At 31.7% G+C, this 22,185-nt stretch overlaps 1 long non-coding RNA gene across 1 annotated transcript; it reads right to left on the bottom strand.

Annotated features, from left to right (window-relative positions):
• Positions 1 to 1,781: 1,781 nt before the first annotated feature.
• Positions 1,782 to 3,312, bottom strand: LOC132724569 (uncharacterized). The gene is made up of 3 exons (XR_009624929.1): positions 3,118 to 3,312; positions 2,685 to 2,880; positions 1,782 to 2,533 (listed from the first exon to the last, which is right to left on the bottom strand). It is a non-coding gene; the product is annotated as an uncharacterized LOC132724569 (long non-coding RNA).
• Between the last annotated feature and the right edge of the window lie 18,873 nt (positions 3,313 to 22,185).

The raw sequence follows: 22,185 nt of genomic DNA, 5'->3' as shown, positions 1-22,185 counted from the left end.
CACAAATTGACAATTGGTATTTGAATCGCCTTTAATTGTATTATCTCTTCATGGCAGTGGCATTACAGATGAAAAGAAAACTATCAAACAGTTCAAAGAAGAATTACAGATAACTAAGGAAGAAAAACAAACAGTGATATTGAACGTTTGATACAAACAAATTTTCAAATGTTGACAGTTGTATATTTTGTAATGTTATACAGGATTTCCAACAAAACTTACTATATATCCATTACAGTTTTCAATAGCTAAAACATTAAGAGTGTTTATTATGATGCAAGCAAAACAATCTGCTTGACTGAGGAAATGATTTTAGCGTATTTTAAAGGACCATTTGTCCAGTCTTATGTGCCTTGAATTTTAATAAAAACTTAAAAAGAAATCATCGCATTACTTTGTTTTTAACATTGTACTTTGTTACATATATGGTGCAGGGAATATGTCAACATGTAAATTACATCTAATATTTTGTCCTCTTATTGCATTATATTGTTGAGAGAATCTGTCTTGGGATGTTAAAATAAGTGCTAAAACTTGATCCTGCCTTTCCTAATACCATACAACTGCAAGGTATTGCACAGGTTTTCTGCGAATGTTCAATCCCCTATGTACATGGAATATTTGGGGTTGGTAAGTCCAGGCAACCTCCTCTGGAAGTGCTGTGTACCCCAATGATTTGTTATATACCAGCCAGTTGAGGGTTCCAACAATATGACCACATAATCAAGTCCGACCAACTGGACAAGTGCAATAATCAAATGATACTTCAGCTTCGTCTTAAGATTTGACTGATATTTGCAATTAAATGATTGTACATGTACTTCGTTATACTAAGTATTTTATAATGTAATTAATTAGATAGTTGATAATATATAAGTTTTACGTTCCCTACTTAGCATGAAATGTTTTTTACATTACTGTCAACAACATCATGTGTTATGATACTGAAAATCCATTGAAATGTATAAGACGGGGGTGTAATGTTTAAACAAAATATCATTTTGATTTGATAAGGCTGTCTGTAAAATTGACCAGTTTCTAGAGAGTCATCCAGAATTTTTACTTTTAAATACAAAGTGAACTTTTTTAAACTTTTTTATTTCAATAGCTAAATCACGGATTTATATAATAAATCCGTGGCTAAATTTAGGGGAAGTATGGTACAGAATTCAGCATCCAACTGTTTACATCTATTATCAGTTAATTGCTTTATACACTCTTGACCAACATGTGTTTAGGTTAGCAATAAAATACTGATAATGCAGATAATGTCTATTTAAGTTGAAAAGAGTTAACCTGATATTTATACTGACAAAGAATATTAGAAATTACTTGGAATTATCGTAAACTTTGACTTATCAGGTCTTGTATGTCATTCACTGTATATAGTGTAAATTAAACCCTTTGTTGATTTATTTATCTCCAGAAGAGGTTTTTGTAATATTAAATATAGTTGTCAACAAGTATGTAGCAAACAGAACATTATCAAGATCTCTGACACTATAGAAAAATCTTTCGGCCATATATTTGTGATATGTTTACATAGAGCAGATACCGCAGCTTGCCCTGTTAGCCTCGTTCTGAGAAATCTATGAATATGTATGAGGTAATATTAAGAAGGGTCTATGGCAACGTTCTAAACCAAGCGTTTCTCTGAGAATAGAAAAATTTATACTTAGTATAACGAAGTACATGTACAATCATTTAATTGCAAATATCAGTCAAATCTTAAGACGAAGCTGAAGTATCATTAGATTATTGCACTTGTCCAGTTGGTCGGACTTGATTATGTGGTCATATTGTTGGAACCCTCAACTGGCTGGTATATAACAAATCATTGGGGTACACAGCACTTCCAGAGGAGGTTGCCTGGACTTACCAACCCCAAATATTCCATGTACATAGGGGATTGAACATTCGCAGAAAACCTGTGCAATACCTTGCAGTTGTATGGTATTAGGAAAGGCAGGATCAAGTTTTAGCACTTATTTTAACATCCCAAGACAGATTCTCTCAACAATATAATGCAATAAGAGGACAAAATATTAGATGTAATTTACATGTTGACATATTCCCTGCACCATATATGTAACAAAGTACAATGTTAAAAACAAAGTAATGCGATGATTTCTTTTTAAGTTTTTATTAAAATTCAAGGCACATAAGACTGGACAAATGGTCCTTTAAAATACGCTAAAATCATTTCCTCAGTCAAGCAGATTGTTTTGCTTGCATCATAATAAACACTCTTAATGTTTTAGCTATTGAAAACTGTAATGGATATATAGTAAGTTTTGTTGGAAATCCTGTATAACATTACAAAATATACAACTGTCAACATTTGAAAATTTGTTTGTATCAAACGTTCAATATCACTGTTTGTTTTCTTCCTTAGTTATCTGTAATTCTTCTTTGAACTGTTTGATAGTTTCTTTTTCATCTGTAATGCCACTGCCATGAAGAGATAATACAATTAAAGGCGATTCAAATACCAATTGTCAATTTGTGTTCATGACTGTTACCAGCGGAATTCCTGAAAAATATATACCTTTTATTTAGAAGTGAAAACAAGAATTATGACATTTCTAGAATATATCAATTGATATTTTAATTGCACATATATATTTTTATAGGGGCTGAACTTTGTTTATGTGTACAAAATGAAAATTAAGTCTTGTGTATACCTTTCAGTTGTATGGTGGCAGTGTTAATGTTAAATCTTCTTTAGTGTTCATCTTACTGGTCTGTTGATTATTACTCCAGCCGAACCATCTACAGGGTACATCTATTCTCTTCAGACATATATGAATTTAGGTCCATGGTTGTTAATCTTATTGTGTGAAATGCTTCAAAAACGAGCAACTATTGCAAAATATTGATCTGAAATAGTACATTAAATAACCATTATTGCTTTTTAGTATAAAAACGGTATTAATTTAGATTCTGAAGCAATAATGTTTTAAATGTTATTATTATAAGTGTGATATTTTAAATGAAATTTATGAACAAAACATATTATTATGTTTATAATTAAATGAAACATTTAAAACAATGAGAAATCAGAGTAATTAATGTAAGTAGTAATACAACTAAAAAAAAAGGACAATGGTATTTTACCTTGAAATGTTCTTTCATCCATCATATTTTTACAATCCATTCCTTTGTTAAACTCACATCCTTAGGTATTTTATGAAAATTAACGGTATAATAATATCTAGAATTGGAATAACAGAGTGGAATAAAAATGAGATTTCCCCAGTAAGTTTAACACACTAGGGCTTATCAGGTCAGACATAATTTGTTTACATTCATGCCCTGTTAGCCTCTCTCTGGTGATGGAATGTAAAGTATGCATATAATTTGAGAAAGGCCTATTATAAACTTTACAAATAGCAAATATGATGGTTAAGAACACTCGTAAATAATGGTGATAATTGATGAGTCAGCTTTAAAATATCACGGTACTATTTTATGACCTGATTACCGCTGCAGTAGAATAGATGAACGGTCTTAACATTGGGGAGGCAAAACTAAACTATCAAAAGAACATCAGATTTCTAAAAAAGTATTGCTTGTAAAAGAATAATCAATAAGTATTTATAGTAATTTCATCTACATGTATAAAACAAAACATTCCGGAGTAGGCAAACTATATCTTTTTAAGTGGCTTGTAACTATGAACAGAAACGTTGTTGTTGTTGTTGTTGTTGTTGTTGTTGTTGTTATTGTTTTAAAGTAACAAACAACACACAAGTGTTGGTCTGTCACAGTTATTTTGCAAAATTTTTGGACTAAAGATGTATTCTTCCTATTCATATACATGCCGAATAACTTAAAAATAGGATATGCATATACTCTGTTTAGCATTATTGAATATTTTTTACATTAATCTCCGTAATTGCTCAAGTTGTGTTTTTATTTACAGAAAAAGAAAATGAGCTTGGACTTATGCTTTATCTTAGATCTGCGGGAAAACAAAAGAAGCTAAAAGGTACTAAATAAAATAAAATCTTTAAGAAACTGAGAATTCACAACACTTGTCAATAAAGACTTTTTAACATTGAAAAGAGAACAAAAGGAAAAACATTAAGAACATTATTTTTAATTTATACATTTTTATGAGGACTGAAATGAGAATATAACTTAAGTGAGTTGAGCTAGCTATATTCTAAATACATAAATAATTCATAGTAAAAATATCAGTTTTCTAACTTTTCCTTGTTGATCTTGCATAAAAACTGCGCACGTAAGGTTTAACGTGCATTTTAACAAAGTAACAGATAATCACGCAAGCATTCAATTTGTTTTAAATATGCATGATTCAGGGCGCCATGTATAACGGAAAAAAACGGGAAAGCATGAGGAAACCTGTGTTACATTTATATGGGAAAAATAACGAAACGCAAATGTAACTTATTTAAGAATAGCGCTTATACACAATTTGTGGGTCATTAACATCTGCATATTTTGATGCACGTTGAACCATGCATTAACATTAATTCTCTATTATGTTGTTGCTGTTTTTTTACTCTTTTTTTGTTTGTTTTTGTTTTTTTTTTTTGATTTTTTTTTCTTCAGAGCCCTTTTTGCTTGATCTACAGATAAAAGTTATTGCTAAAAATGGTGAAAACAGTTTTTTGTAGGGAATCATATAGTTTGTAAAGTAATGAGAGACTATATTAAAGATAACGATGATATGATTGGTTCGCCTTTGGGTGAAAAATCAACGGATACACCAGTCTATCACTTCCTGGATTACATCAAGGCCATAAAGAAATGCCATATCGTTGATATTTCTCCCACTGACCGATCGTCAACCGATATACAAATCCACTGCCTTAGTTCTGAAGCCATGGACGGTTTTCTCAAGTCTGTCAACTGTGACGAATTTCATCAGAAACTGTTTGAGCTTAGACGATGGGTACATGTACAATATCACATTGCATCGCATGACATAATTGCCAATTGCTCATCAAATGGCATAGAGAAAGCAAAACAACGTCTGTGTAAGTTTAATATGAATAATTTTGATATACATGTATGATATATTTTATATTTAACAGAATTTTTGCTCCAGTTTGTGCATTTGTAATCAGTGTCAGTATCCACATTAGGTTAGTAGCGTATATAGATGTTACGTAAATAGATCTTATCATTAAATGTTAAGTAGGGCATATTGTCTACGCTTTGTTAATTTCCAAAATATATTATTCTTTTAAAGTTAATATTGTTGTTTTCATCTGTCAGATACCATCATATTCTGCATTGCAATTTTGTTATATCAAAAGGTACAATATTTACACGGTTGAGACTGTATTTAATTTATTCAGATTAAGGCATTATTCGTTTGCAGCTCATTCGAAGAGGAGGAAATCATTTTTTTCAATGATAAGGGGTGACAAACGAAGTCGTGAAAAGGAACTTTCAAATGTCACCGAGCACGACAAAAATAGTACAGTGGCTGGCTCGACATGCGATGGTAATTTTAATTTGAAAACACAAGAACTTATTTTTGCGCTTAGAGACTCGGAAATGTTTTTGGGAAAAAAAAGTTTTGTATCAAAATTAATCATAATATTCAATAAGTATCTTCCATCCTTTTAGTCAGGACAAAAAGAAGAATCATGTACTTATTTATCAATATCAATCCTTAAAATTAATCTTTTTTGTCTTGAATATATCAATAAATCAAGAAAAAAAAAAGAAAAAACAACAACATTAAGATAAAAGTTAACAAGGTTAACTACAATTCATTTTTTCAATTTTATCGTAGACAAAGAAAAAATCGAAATATTATCGTAAAGTAATTTATATGCAGTCGATAGAGTTTTAAATCTCAGTTACTGTCTTAATCACAATCTTATGCCTTATTGTTGACAAAGTATTAGAGAGTTAAGTTATTTATGTAGGGAAAATACAGCAAGCCTTTTACACAATATTCAAAAATACCCTGAGGCTATTAATGGGTACTCAACTATATTGTTATTGATTTGGTTTAGTAATAACCGTTCTCACATCATGGATACTATACCTAGTGAAAATTATTTGGAAGAATTTTCAGGAAATTATTTTTGACACGTATTATTCTTTTTAAAGTTTCATCAAGAAATCACTCGGTTTCAATGTTTATCACAAAAATTATTCAGATAGTGGACGGCTGCAACATATAAATGTCTTTCTGTACCTCTTCATTGAAATATTGTAAAAGCATGCAAATGCCAATTTAACTTTGAACAAAGTTTGTTTTTTTTTCTTTAAAATTAGTGTAATATTGTCATAATATATAGTTATATATACACCATGAATTAAGTAAGTGCCATAAGGTAATGGTATTTTACTGTCCTCTTGAATGTAGATGCGTCTTGGGAAAAATGCTTGAAGGAGAAATCAGAGGACATAGCCGAGTATTTGATTAGGAAAAATATACTGCCAACAAAGAATCAGCTATCAAAAATAGCTTTAACGTTTGAGGGAGAAAGAAAATCATCTGTCATGGAAAAATGTTGTAGCAAGATAATCGAGCACATCAAAGACATGTCAGAAAAGATTGATGGGGTATATGCAGCTTATACCATCAATAAACTTGGAAAAATCAATATCGCTTTCGTCATTTGTTTGAAAGAGGACATTGATTTAAAAAATAGAGTCACTTATGAACATAAAGTTCGTATTTTAGGCAAGTGCAACGCCGAGACAAGGGATGTGACATTTAGCAAAACAAATCCAAAACATAAAGTTAATCCGAAGGATACTAAAAGCATTTATCGAAAAAAATTCAAAGACTCTGTTACAAAAACACAGAATGTTAAGTGGAATTTCGGCAGGCTCTATTAAGTCAAAATTTTATGGGTCAAGTAATTGGGAAAAAATTCCATGCTCATGTATAGTCTTTTACGTTCATACTAAACATTTTATACCGATAGACGAAGATCCGTTTGAAAAGGAATATGAAGGATTTGCAGTTGATGTACGAGAAGGTGCTTTAATGAGACTCGGGAGGAAAGGCCATAAGAGTTCTGATTACCAAGAGAATGTCAAAATTGCGGCAGAGGTGAGCGGAACTATCGGCTCCGGGACACTCAGCGGATTTCTTGAATTAAAGGATTCAGAGGACATATATGGGTTTACGTGCGCACACGTCATTATGCCTCAATTGTTGCTTAAAAAAATTTAGATAAGAGTAGCAACAAAACATTTAATAATCAGCCAGAAAACTCTGACGAAGTACTTGCAAGTATAGTTTACCAGCCATCGGAATCAAGTGAAGTTTTAGGGAAAGTGGTGAAAGTTGCTTATGAACAAGGTGGTAATGGAACAAGAGGGATGGAAATAGCATTGATCAAACTTCAAAAATCAAGATGTCCACTTTCTGGAAAGATAAGCGACTTTGCTGACGTAATACAAGGTAATCTTTTATACATATATAATTATTTCAAAGCAAGAAAATAATAGCATTTATGATGAACCTTTAATTAAAATAAAACTCCAAAGATATAGATAAAATAAACAAAAATCATGACTACTTTAGAGAATGTCAATAAATGTTAATACGTCACTTTTATAGATATTCATTTCTTTAATTTCCACAGCTGATCAGATCCTTGTCTTCTGATGCATTAAACTTTACTACCATGTATTTCACAGACTTATTGTTTTCGAGTATTTATTTTCAACGTGTTGTTTTAGAATATACATTTGAATCTGGACGTATAGCAGGAGGTATGTCAATACAAAGTGATGAAGACGTCCTGAAATTTGGCAGCGCTTCCGGAATTTCACATGGTCGTATTGCATTTGACGGTAGCATTGTACGAGAGTTAACTTTTCCTTGGCAAAGCGATTCTCTTGAAATTATACTTCATAACCAGCTTGAGGTGTGGCCAATTAATTTTCAGGAACGCTTTGCTAAGGATGGTGATTCAGGGGCACCTGTATTTGTGTTAAGAAACGATGAACTTTTCTGTTTAGGTATAGTAGAGGGTGGATATGACTGTGGTTCTTGTGTTGTAACACCAATTGATAGCTTTTTGAGTGAACTAGGAATTTCCTCTTTGAAGAATTTTAGAAAATATCCTCAAGTACATGCGCATTGAGAAGGCGTACAAAGAAACATCTGCAAACGAAAAGGAAAGAGAAAGTTGGGGATGGTCAATGAAAAGGTTTAACTTGACCTTATCTTTTCTCTAGATAGTGATCGACATTGAAAAAATAAATATTGATTAACTTAATTTCGCTGGGCAGGTGTGTGTTTTAATTTGAACCGGACTGGCTCAGAATTTATATTATAAGTAAATTTCGAGCCTTTAATAAGGTCTTTAACAAATAAAGTAACAGAAAAACTTTAAAAATCTTCTTTTAAAAACCCCAAAGAGCTAGAGCTTAGATATTTTGCATGAAATATTTTCTAGTGTTGAGTTTTTACCAAGTTTGTTCAAATAAAAGCCTTGGGGTCAAAATTTGCCCTGTCCCGGGCGGTAATTGATTTTCCTTATATGTAAATAGCAACTAACAAAAAATCTTCTTTTAAAAAGCCCATGTAGTTAGAGCTTAGATATTAGGCATGAAACATCTTCTAATGGGTGTCTACCAAGTTTGTTCAAATAAAAGGTCAAAATTGGTCCCACCCAAAGTAGTTATTGATGTTCCTTATATGTATATGATTAAATCTTTAAAAATCTTTCTTTTAAAAAACCGAAATCTCTAGAGCTTAGATATTAAGCATGAAATATCTTCTAGTAAGTGCCTACCAAGTTTGTTCAAATAAAAGCCCTGGGGTCAAAATTAGCCCTGTCCCGGGCGGTCATTGACTTTCCTTATACGGTATGTTTATTGTAAAAGCTTAAAAATTCTACTTTTATAAAATCCCAAAGAGCTAGAACGTTAGGTTACTACCCGCCTATATGACTGAAATACTGTTAGAAAAAGGCGTAAAATGAAACAAAGAAACAAAAAAATTCAGGTGGCGATTTCAGGGCCATCATGACTCTCTTGTTTATGATTTGTAATCCTTGGTTTATATTGTAATATCTTTTTTATATGTAAATGAAACACTTGTCATTAAGTATATTCCGATAATTTGCTACTTTAGGGTGTATAGTCTTTTACTGATTTAATAGGATTTTTATCAGCCGAAAATGGATTGTCAAATCAAACTCTTAAAACATGTACTGTATAAAGTCTTAACGTGATTCTGTTGCTGTAATTGTTACAGAAAAGAATAAGATATCAGATGCTATGATAGTACAAAATGGAACAGGGATTAATTTTGCGTTATGTAAAACAATGTGTTAAAGCAGCCTTCAGGTTTTATTTATTGTGAAAACAATTCTGAATTGTTTCAAATAAGTATTTCAGTAATTTTATCTTGGAAAGGTGCATCATATATCAATCAACATTAAACCTTCGAGAGAGCTATGTATAGCCTGTCTTTTACTTTGTTTCTATAAATAGATGATCGGTAAATGAATCGTCCCCTAATTTGGGACGGACGATTATAGATATCGAGGGGTTTCCTAATTGTTAACATGTTTTATCGACGGCAAATTTCATTATCCACTTTGATTCCTTTGATTTGACAATTATATGATACGATTTATCTAAAAATAACATATTTAAGCCTTAAAAAAAGATGAGGGCCACTTTAATGGCGATAACTTTTTGTAAATGATATACATGAATTTAAGGCCTCTCGTGCATGTTTTGTTGTTCGCGTGGCGAACATTTTGTTGTTGTTAAAATGTGTACATACATGTAAATATATTTATATTGTCAAGTTTTTGGGTTTTAATTTCGAGGGGTGAAAGCGAAAAGGTTCTAACTCACTTTTTTTTACAAAATTCACTTTTAACATATTTGTAACATAAGCACCGATATACATCTTATGTCAAAATATATAAGATTTAGTTAACTTATAAAAGTGTGAAATGAAAAATTGTCCAAAGGTTCTAAGTGAAGTTAACTTTTTTTAAAAAAAGCGAAAGGGTTCTAACTGCAAATGGCAGTTAGAACCTTTTCGCTTTCATTGAGTATAAAATGTACAAGATTAAATAAAAACAACCCAAACTGCATTAAAATAAGTGAAATCAAAGCAAGTTTGAAAGCTAAACCTTTTATTGGTATATTATTAAATAATATCCATAAGAAATTCATTAGTTTCAGAGTAGATGTCTTGATTTTGGAAGAAAACTTAAGTACTTAAAACTGTTTCGCAGTTAACTCCACTCATGAAATTATCGATTTTTTAAAAGTGAAACAGTTCTAAGTGTACATGGCCAGTAATGATCATGCACCATCTTAAAGGGTTTTAAGTGCCTGTGAGAAATTGTGTGATGATATTAAAGGTAGGGCTTATAGATGACAGTAAGAAATCTGATAATGTTACTGAAAGTGATGCTTTAGCTGGTTGTAATTAATCCAGGGACATAATTGAAGAAAATTTTAGCTTTAAGATGTGGTCTCACATCCTGGCAGAGCCCTGGTAGACGTCCGGGGATGATCCAGGAACAAACTGGATACATTCATAACTCTGCCTGCAACGTCCGGGATGATCTGGAACATTCGGCATTCGACCCCGAATGGAATAAAATATTTAATATCACCGGGGTGATCCGGGAAGGTATAGCTTTACCTGCTTCATCCTAAGCCCTGCCGGGAACGACCGGGTTACGTCAGGGAAGCACTGTAGCTCCGCTGACACAAACTAGGGATGATCTTGGATATGATATAGCCGGTAGAGCTACAGAAGAGCCCCGGTGAATGCCAGCAGAGGCCTGGGGAATGCCAGCAGAGCCCCGGTGAATGCCGGCAGAGCCCCTGTGAAAGCCTGCAGAGCCATGGAGGATGACGACTGAGCTATGTTAATCCCTGTAGTGTCCCGGCAAAGCCCGGTTCATTTCAAAAGAATTACGGCAATTTGCAATGATTGCCCTTGTTTGCAATAAAACCCTTCCCATTTCCCTTCTGTCCAGTCTTGCATAAGGATTATTCAGAAAATCGTCATGAATAACTTATTAAATAGGAGAAAATATCATTTAGAATTATATCAATGAACATTATGAATCAACATCATCATTTTAGCACGTTTTCAATCCACTGGGTTCTTATAACTGTGGCTCTGCAAAAATCGTCCTGGATTCTGCCTGGATCGACTGGGTCTCTGCCTTGGTCAACTGGGGCTCTGCTGGCGTCATCCAGGAATGACCAGGTAAGCACCGGCATGAACCAGAGCTTCACCTGGGCTCAGCCTGGATGGTCTGTGGGCATCATGGGTGTTAGTTGGGAATTACCGTTGTGCTGCCGGGTTAGTGTGACCGCAACATAAAATTTCACCCTGGATCATCCCAGTTACTTACCTGGGTGGTCCTGGGCTCTGCCAGGAGTAAATGAGACCACAACTTTAGATGACAATATGATATCAGGTGATGTTCTTGAAAGTGAGACTTCAGGTGATAGTGAGATATTTAGAATGGTTAAAAGCGATTTTTTGATGATAATCAGAAATCTGGGTATGATAAGGTAGGAAAGGTTATAGACAAAATTACAAGATATTGTGAATTTGATATATTGGGCATTGCAAATGAACTTGGAGCTATGTGTGAGTCCAAGAAACTGAGTTGTGTAAATATAGCTGGTGCTATGTGTGACACTGAAATATTAAGTAACATGAATGAAAGTGGAGCTGTGTGTGCCTCTGAGATATTGAAAAATGTTTATGTAGGTGGAGCTATGTGTGCCTCTGAGATAATACAATGAAAAAGAAAGTATAGTTATGGGTCACACTTTTGCTAATGAAGGTGGCCTTCGGGACTTGGCCTTGCGACATATCATCTCTTCTATGTATTGTTGCTACATTGGGTTGTGTCTAAAGTGTGTTACCCATATAATAAAAAATGTGCAAGTTATATGTAATGCACAATTTGTAAAATATATTTTCAGTTCAAATATATTCTGGGACAGTTTGTTAAGGTGTTTATTGCAAAGATATTCTTGCACTTTGAATGAAGTTTCAGACAAGTCCAAAAAGTTTTTCAGAGAATATTGTTCACTATTATATGATTTAAAAATAGCTGTAATCTCATTGGTTCAAACAGTGGTAATCAGAACAAAATTATAAAATCATATTCACTGGCTGAATCGGATTTTCTCTATCTAAATTAGAATCAGACTCATATCCTAAATAACCCTACAGCATGGGGATGCCAGATAAGTTGCGTCATTTGAGCGCATTTTGTTTATGAACAGCATTAAAGTGTCATTTTGGCGCATTTTAGAATGGAACTATGGGCTAAGGATGACCTCATTAAGTCGCTTATAATATTTGAGTTGTTTAAAAATAAATGCATAAACTATTGTTAGAAAATAGTTGTGGATGAAATGACATTAATTTTCATGAATAAATATCTTATTGAAGGTAACCATTTTAAATATGAAAGAATATGAATGTAACTGTCTTATTTTGAATATTAAAGAATATGAAGCTCGACTCATCAAATACTGGATGCAGTAAGGAAACCAAAACTATGAAAGAAAAATCAATTATGATAAAAATATATTTTTGTATCAGTATCAAGAAAGCAGTCAAATGTTCTATATTTTGCACAACATAATGATCTTGTCAATAAAATTAATGTTACTTTAATGGAAAGACAGCAATTTGAAATCTGAAGTTAATCCCTTAAAAAACAAAAATGATAAAAGCAAAGAGAATTTAAAGTAAATTCTAAGTTCAAAGTGGAAACAACTCTTGAAAAAAGAAACTAGAGTTATGAACCTTGACATGCATGATGTGACTAATGACAAATAACAATTATTTATCTTAAGTCTATAGTAGATACCATTTATAACAACAAAGATAATACTAAAAAAATCAATTTACAAATGAATTTCAAAAATTAATTGGGGATAATTCTGGGAATTCAAGGGCTTGCATTTCATAACTCTTATCCATATGACAAAAAGTCATAGTAAAAAAAAAAACATTTGTTAACATAAATTAAAAGTTCAAGGGGGAATAATTCTCGAAGTAGTAACGCTAGAGAAATAATATTGATCTTAGCGATGTTTATTAGCTATTTAACACCGGTTTATAGTTTTGATGCATTTGAGGAATTGACCACGAAGGCCAAAAAACATATATTTGAAGTTTGAAGCTGATACCTTAAGTATTTTACTGCACCAAAACTTTAATCTGAAATCTGGATGCGGATGCCGGGGCAAGGAGGACAGCTCTCCATATACTTTGTATAGTTCACCTGAAAATGATTATCAAATTAATTGGCATTCGTTTTTTGTTTTTCAGGTGTAATTAATGTCCACCATGTTCTTTAAAAGTTTTGTACACTATCAATTATGACCTTTATTTATGTTTCTAATTTAAACACAGTCAAACTTAAAATTTCATGAACTTGAAAGTGGAGTAAGAGAATGTCTCACACCTAAAATATGAAATCAAAATAAAAAGTAAATGTGAAACATCCTATCTGGCAATTTATGCTCCATCTCTTACTGAATAATTAGAAATGCCAAAATATTAATCTATCTTAAACTAAATAAGAAAAAAAAACTTGCTTTTGTTCTATCAAAATGTCACTTGGAACCTTTTCGCTTTGAACATAAAAATCAAAATATGAGAAATTTTAAGTGCGAAACAGTTCTAAGTTACATTTGATTAAATATCTTGTTTGCCAAGTCTTTCCTAGAATTTTTATTATCATTGACATGTTTCTTTCACTTTTTTATGTGTAAAATCAAAGTGTTGTGGAATTTTGCTATTTTACAAACATTTGAGGCAGTTTTTTGCTTCTCCTGTAAAATTTTGAAAAATGCACTTAAAACCTTTTCGCTTTCACCCCTCGATTTAAAATCGAGTCGTACTGCTTTACAGTAGAATTATTTCTTGCACATAATGAATTTATGTGAAAAGGAAATAAATGTGACATGCTCAATACTACTCATGTGACATTAACAACTTCACAACGGACCGTCATTTAAACAGTAAGTTTTTGCAAAACATAAGGTATATATTTTTTTGAAAACATAAATTTTAACTTAAAAACATGTACAGCATATTATTATGTATATATCTTTTTTGAAATTGAAAATGTTTTCCTCTGAAAGTATACTTTCGAGAGTGTTAAGTAGAGGACAACACGTATACAAATTTAGACGTTGATTGTGATCTGCATTTTGTCTACGAAGAAGTCAATGAGACGTTAACTTACGTAGCATGCTTTGGTTTTCATCCAATCTCAATAAATCCTATTACACTACTAAATATATATGTACAGTCGTCATACCGAAAGAGAACTGGACTTGTTACTCAAGCAAAGACATAGCAAAATTTAGAACTAGCACGTATTTTTTCACTGTGTGAAATTTATACAACATTTTCATGAAAATATTTCTACAAAGTTTGCATTTTGTATCTTTAATATGCCAAATATATCAACAATTATAAATTACAAGAAACTGCAGCTTTTTGGAAAATGATGCCGAGTGCCATTTAAATATCCCACTAAACAGATAGATAATAGCTTGATTAGATACTTAGCCATGATTGTAGTAATCAATGTCATATGTTTCTATATATTGAGTGTGAAATTAGTTGAAATGTACAAAATGTACTTGTTAATCATCATATTGCGTTGAATATAAAGTTTTATAATAAAGTGGTCATGAATATTCAAAAATTACTTATTAATGTTAAAGCAGCATGCCTCCAGATTCATGCTAATGTTCATGAAAATTTTGAAAATGTATTTAAAAGTAAAATATTGTGAAGTGAACAAAGAAAGTAATTTACACATTGCAATTGGCACTTGCAATTCACATAAATTACCAAAAAGGGGACAAAATATACATAAATACCTATTACTGCCTTAGTAACGCATTAGAATTATTGTGATTGATACTGCAAAATCAGTCATTAATCGCACATAACATTTGAATAATTAATTACATATAGATTATTTTTACTTTTCTTAAGATATTGATACATTTTTCTCAAGATTGAATTTCTTGAAATATTTTTGCTCATCTGGAGGTGTGAAGCTTTAACTTTCGCTTTTGCATAAGGCAAATATCTACACATATTAATCTGCATTTGTATTTCTAAAATAATGTATTGCATATTATTATATAATCGATGCTATGTATTTTTATATACTTCTCATCTGTTATATAAACATTACTTACTTTGTAAATATGTTTTTCTCTCCAGTATTGGTGGATAATAAATAAATAAATAAACATATGTATTACTTTATTACTACTTTTCACAACTGCTGTTGCCGTGATCAAATTGTTATATTTCTTTCACTTGAACTAAAGAAGAATGAAACTCCAAAAGGGAGATAACATGGGAAGTTCGAAAAAATATTGAGAATAAGTTGTCCCCCTCTATTCGGACTACCAGAGTTAAATGTAGTATAATTTTACTGAATGTTCCGTTATTCTTACGTATGACTATGGAATTTATCTCACTCTAATAATAATTTTAAAGCTCGAAGCTTCAAAGCGAGATTAGTTTAGTATTTAATTATAAATAAAGACCGATGTTCTTTTAATAACAATTTTATTTATAGATTGTCAAATAGTACCGTCAATAATTTGCGCAAAAGAAGATCACTCATGTCAGGTCATGACAGTTTTTTGATAGATCTACTTTTTACTTCGCTTTGCTTACATCTTTTAATGTTTGGATTGGGAACTAAATTTTATAAAAATGTTAATGCTATGTTTGTGTAACTCATAGATTTGACGTCAAGTAAAAAACGTATCCACGACCGGAAAAGCGGCACTATAATCAATCTCCTACGCAGTGACCTCCCCTTATCAGTACAGAGTACGGTACAATTCTGCCAAGGGAGGTAATCAGTGTGCGGAGTTTGCACTAGAATGTGATAAAAAATACTGCACGTTTGTTACGTCGTTTTTCATTGGATATTATTGCACGTCGGTTATGTCATTTTTATTGGATAACCGTGACGTTTATACAATCTATATACACGGCTGCAGTCGATTTATGGATTTTTTTCTCTTGTAAAGAAGGTTTGCAGTATTATAAATTCGTTATATAGATAGTCAAAAAGTTATATGCCGTATATAAACGGTTATTTGCAATTATATAACTCACCTAACGACTCTGGTTATATATACAAACAACCATTTATATATAGGACCATTTAAACAGTAGAAAATCTTTATAAGTAATAATATACACGAATGCTGTCAGTTCCCCCCCCCCCTCAGAAATCTCTTCTTTTTCTCTAAATAACGAAGTGTGCTGTATAATAAATTCGTGTCTTTGTGTCGGCGCCCTTAAAAGTTGATGTCGAAGCACGATAAGTGAGCATTAAGTGAGCATATTCATCGTGCATATCCAGTAACACAGGAATGTGCAAATAACGTAAAAGTAACGCCGAATTTGTGCAGCGCTATCGCCAAAACGGATAACACAGTAAGTTAACGAACCAAAATATTTTATTCTTAATCAAATTTAAAGAAATGAATAAGCGCATACTGCTGCTACGAAACGGTCTTTAAACGGTCTTTATTTTGGGTATGTGATAAAAAGAATATTGAGTTCGTGTAAGTTCATTACTGTATTTATTGAACTCGTTGAATGAAATAATATTATGCTCGCCAGAGGCTCGCATAATTTAATTTTATTCAACTCAATTCAATATCCTCTATGTAACACATTTAAAACATTATTTTTTTTCATATTCTGTATACCTAAGACATTTGTCAAACTACAAGTGCCGTGTAAATATAAGTAAGATTTAGCTTCTTTTAATGAGATAGCCGCTGTTGTTTCAGTGTTTCATTAACGAATTCGGCGTTACCTCTTAAAAATTGTCTCAATTACGTTTTATCTGATATATAAAGTGTAATATGACACAAGTAGATTGGAAAATGTCTCAGGTACACTGAATATAAAAAATCATAAAGTAATATGTACGTTATTGATTTTAAAGATATAAACGAAACTAAAAATCGCCACCAATACGCTAGTCAGGTCGTCATTTTCACGAATGATCTTAAAAATTAAAAATTTTCATGGAAATATTTATGATGAGAGTTAAAGTATAATGCGCTAATTCATTTCTTTCAATTTGATGTACAATAAAAATATTGGTCCATTAACTTATCGCGGTGCTCGTTGTAGCATCTACATTGCACAATTCTGCGTTACTTTTGCACAATTCCTGCGTTATTTGCACAATTCCTGCTTAATTTGCACATTCCTGACACGGTGATATTATCGTGTCTTCGTGTCTTCGCCTTCGACTTTTAAGGTGCGAAGACACGAAATGGTAGAAATCAGCCACCATAAAGATCTCTGCTAAGGATCCCCGGCTATTTTTGCGCCCAAAATAAAACCACCGCATTGACCAAATAGGCGACAGGGGTTCTGCTTATTATTCCCGCAATACCCGTAACGTCAGAAGCGGTAACATTTATACAAGATTTATAAGTATGCATGTATAAATATAGCAATCGGCAAATTTAAAAAGGTGTGGTTTTTCCAGTTTAAACAAACATAATTAACTTTAAACGTTTCTGATCACATGTATGTATACATGTTTGTGTCCTCATCTTGAACTTTAATCGACTTATATACGTGTATACATGTAGTATATTTAAAAGTACAATAACATTGACGGCAATGACGCGTGCATATATGACTTGGCGGGTTTTTTTCTTTAGTCATTTGCACATATTGTTACAAATATTGCAAAAAAATATCACTTGACAATTCATTGCTAGTCTGCTGGCGTCTACAGACTCTGACAATGCGATCAGTGCAGACAACAAATCAGCTTGTCGTCTGGTTCCCACAAGGGGAAAGAACTCCAGTCTACACTGTTTTCTATTCATATATATTTTGTGAATTTCCCTATAAATGATGAATGGTCTTTTCCTGATTGAAAGACGGATAAGTCCATTTTAGTTTTTAAGCGGTAAGGTTAAAAACGTGAAGTATCTTTATAATATGGCCCATCCTAATTAAAAGGTATGCGGGTAAACTTAAATCGGTTATCAGGACAAGGTTTATACAGGAACGGAAATATTCGGGTATTTTAGTGTGACTATATATAGCTCATATTTATATATCGTGAGTCACGAAGACATCACAAGTTTTAACTTTTTTGCAAACGTAATTTTAATATCAAAAAAGGCATCTTTAATTAATTGTTAGGTTTCCTTAACAGAACAGCTTTTTCTAGAATGTAATTTAAGTAGTTAAACTGAACCAGGTACGTATATTTACATACGTACCTGACTGAACTGACATACTTATATTGCGAATTATTTTAAGATGTTGTAAACAAGTAGATTTTCATATACATCAAATGATCAAAACTCGTTACCTTTCTATCAATATTGAAGAGATAATTTGAAATATATAAAGATATTAGTCAATTCAAACTCCGCAACCCAAATCGGGGGGAAGGGGGGACAGTGTCGGGGAAAGTGGACTTGCGGGTTTTGGTAAATCAGGCAAGTCAGCGCGCAATAATCTAAATGCCCGTGCTGGGAGGGGCTTTGTCTCTTGTATTATACAATGCAGTCTAATAGTCATAATACCACTTGGGTGTTAAAATAACGATACTATTAACTAATCACTTGTGCGTGAAATTTAATATGCATCGGAGCTGCAACAATACATCTTAAAGAAATATCCGTTAAAATTGAGTAATTATATTATTCTATAAGAAAGTATACAATATTGAAAAACAAAATTTGCTAATGTTCAAGGTCATAGAAAAGCCGCTTTAAATAAAAAGAAACTTTACATAGCTAAAGTGACAAGTAAAATAGACCTAATTACTAATTTAATTGAAGGTCATTTCGTTCATGAACACAAGTTTAACTTGGTGCTTTTTTAATAAGAACATGAAAACAATTTTGATTTGGTGCGCCTTTTATTGAAACCGGAGAACGCTGATCACGCATAATAAATCTGATTTACAACAATTAATAGACATGAAATAGGTCAACATTCCTGTTTGCAATGCAATAAAAAACATAAACATAATTGTCTATTAAACTGTTTTACTTAAAAGACAAGTTTGGGAGGATTAAAATACAAAAATGTACTTTCTTTTCATACTAAAACACGAAACTACAGGCTTCAAAAATAGTCAACTGGAAGAAACGAACTGACTTTATTTTCAATGTCTGAGTGTGAGTAAGGGGTAATGACCCACCCCTCCATACCCCACCCTGAGACTTGACAAGTATGAGGGACACATCTGCGATTTGGATATCAACTCTGAGATTGAATATCTTGGATATCAACTCCCAAATTGGATATGAATTTACGTTTATTTAGAGAAAATCACGCAAAAACTTGTGAAAATCGGGAAAAAACGTACTCATGACCCCTCCGAAAACTAGTAAAATGTCACCCACCCCGACTCACTTTCGATTTTTATTACTCCATGTTTTATAATTTTACGATCCCCTCTGGTAAATAAAAATCCTGAATCCGCGCCTGGAAGTAAACACCAGGTATGCATGCAGTGTTACTGGTTGTACAAAATGTGATATGGAAAGTTTGCTGTTTTAAAGCTGCATGCCTCCAGATAAGCCATGGTATTTCAAGAAAATCAAACTTGAGAAATGTACGAAAAGTAAGAAGATTCAATATAAGTAACATTTCCCATATTATTTATGATAAAGTTCGATTTTGCATTATTTTTCCGAATATTTCTCGGGTTATTTTTGCATATTTTGACCCCTTTTATATGGTAATTTACATTGGTTATAAGTGCCGTTTGCAATGTGCAAACTATTTTCTATTTATTCACTTCACAATATTTTACTTTTTAATTTATTTTCTAAACTTTCATGAAAATTAGCAGGAACCTGGAGGCTTGCTTCTATTTAAGGCAAATAACAAGAAAAAAAACAAAAGAGAAAGAAACACAAACAGTTACTTTTATTAAGTTTTTTTTATTTAAATTCGTTCCATAGCATATATATTATACCTGTATTTATAATTATGTACACATATATATAAGGTATACAATTCTATAAAAAGTTCTACATACAAATAAACAAAAATCAGGCGGATCAACACCGATTAATTTGTTTATTATCTATATGGATAAAATAACAACAGTGAAAATCGTGACAATTTTATCGGTCAAAGTTTAATTGACCTATTTAATAACTATAAATAAAAATATATCGATTTTATTCCCCTTCAAAGTTCAATGACAAAGTGTCTATAAAAACTGACTGATGAAATTTTTCAAAATTAACTAAACAGTATTGGGCATTTTCAACTGCCTTTTTATTTTCCCTCCCTTTTTCTATGTAACTAAGTAAACATGTTTTTCCCTTTTTACCAGTGATACTTTTTTCTGATTTAATGGTCCACTGTTTAAAATGATCACAACATATCAAGAAATAAAATACGAAAATAAGTAGTTGAATTTAAGTGCAATGTCATCAATGCAATGAATCGTAAATACCTCTCTAAATTGGGCGTGAAAAAAGTAAATCTCTTTGCTTAAAGGCACAGTAAGAAACAGAAATGTTGTTTTTTTCCTTATGAAGAAAAGACAAAGACCTGTTTTAAGATGGCGTAAATGAATTTAGAAAATTAAGATTGGCCTTTAAGTAATAAAACTTTGAAGAAATATTGATTGCGAGAGTTAACATATAAAGAAATCACTATGCTTGAGCATACAGTGTAGCGCAGAGTGGCACGATAATTGACAGTGTATTTAGGTCATTTTGACCGGGGAGATGGATATAAAGACCCCGTAATTACCAAGACATCCTAACAATTTATACAACTCTAATTTATTTATTTATTTATTTATTTATTTGTCAATTTTGACATATCACCAAAACACAATTATACGACTTTATATAAGGAAATATTGCTGTTTTGTGGTTTTTAAATCTGCCACAAAAGATCCCATTTGTATGAACCGCAGATTATTTTTGACAATACTATATTCAAATGTTTACAATGTGTATATTTGAATAGCTTAAAATAGAAATGATTATACATACTGGTTAATCATTACAATTTTTTATAACATGATATAAAGGTACTCAAAAAATTTAATAAACTGACAAGTTTTTGAAAAATTAAGTTCAACAGTCAGAAATTTTATATTTTAATACCATGGTCTCATTCATATTATATTTGTATTTATCTAAAAATAGAAATGACAGTAGTTGTATTTCTAAAAATAGCAATGACGTTTATTGTAAAATCTTCAGAGTTACAATAATTACGTAGGTCAATTAAAAGTCACGACGTCGCCGCACTTTATGTTATAAACACATTAAACATACGCCTATATCTTACTATGAAAGGAAGGATCGAGAAATATAGTCAATACTTAAAGGGGTATAAAAAAGGCGTATTCTTTGATTACTATCTATACAAACAACAAAAAACAAAGATAAACTGTTTGCATATTTGAATCAAGAAAAGCCTTTGCACAATGTTAGAAACGAAAAAAAGAAGAAGAAGTAGAAGAAAACAACACCTATGCAATTTTCTAAAAATAGCGCTTTTGGCGTTTTTTGGAAACATTGCTTGAAATTAGGGGCATTAAATGTCTTTAAATGTATTTACATACATGTATATGAGGCATAAAGAATAAAGTGATTTTATCATTGAGATATACAAATAAATCATTTGAATGTTTTAACAATATAAATGGTCCAGCCATTTAAGAAACATACATTATATATATACTATATTTACATTTAAACAATCAAATAAAGATATATTTTAAAAAAGGAATATGTAAAGAAAAAACAAAACAAAAAATCAAGAATCTTATATTATAATTTCTAATTTTAGAAAATATTTTCTTCAATTAAAAAAAAAATAACAAAACAAAACAAAAAACACACAAAAAAGAAACACAAAAAACCCTAAGATCTTAATTACTATTTCTAATTTAAAAAAAACAGCATTCTTCAATAGAAAAATGGCATCTTGTATGTTCACTATAAGAAAATGTCATTATGTCAATGTACGTCACTGACAAGGAAATTAAAACAGTTTACACAAAACATGCAAATGAAATAGCTAACAAAGTTATTCGACATGTCTATGGGTATACCATTTCATTTATACAAAAACCTTGTCATGTCTATCGGCATCCTATTGAAAGTGGATACCTCTTGCCACAACAAAAGCAT

This window comes from Ruditapes philippinarum, unplaced genomic scaffold, assembly GCF_026571515.1.
Source record: "Ruditapes philippinarum isolate M1 unplaced genomic scaffold, ASM2657151v2 ctg3320_1_1_1_1, whole genome shotgun sequence".
Classification (NCBI taxonomy): Eukaryota; Metazoa; Mollusca; class Bivalvia; order Venerida; family Veneridae; genus Ruditapes; species Ruditapes philippinarum.
Note: the sequence above shows the minus strand (reverse complement) of the source record. Positions and strands in the feature narration are given on the sequence as shown.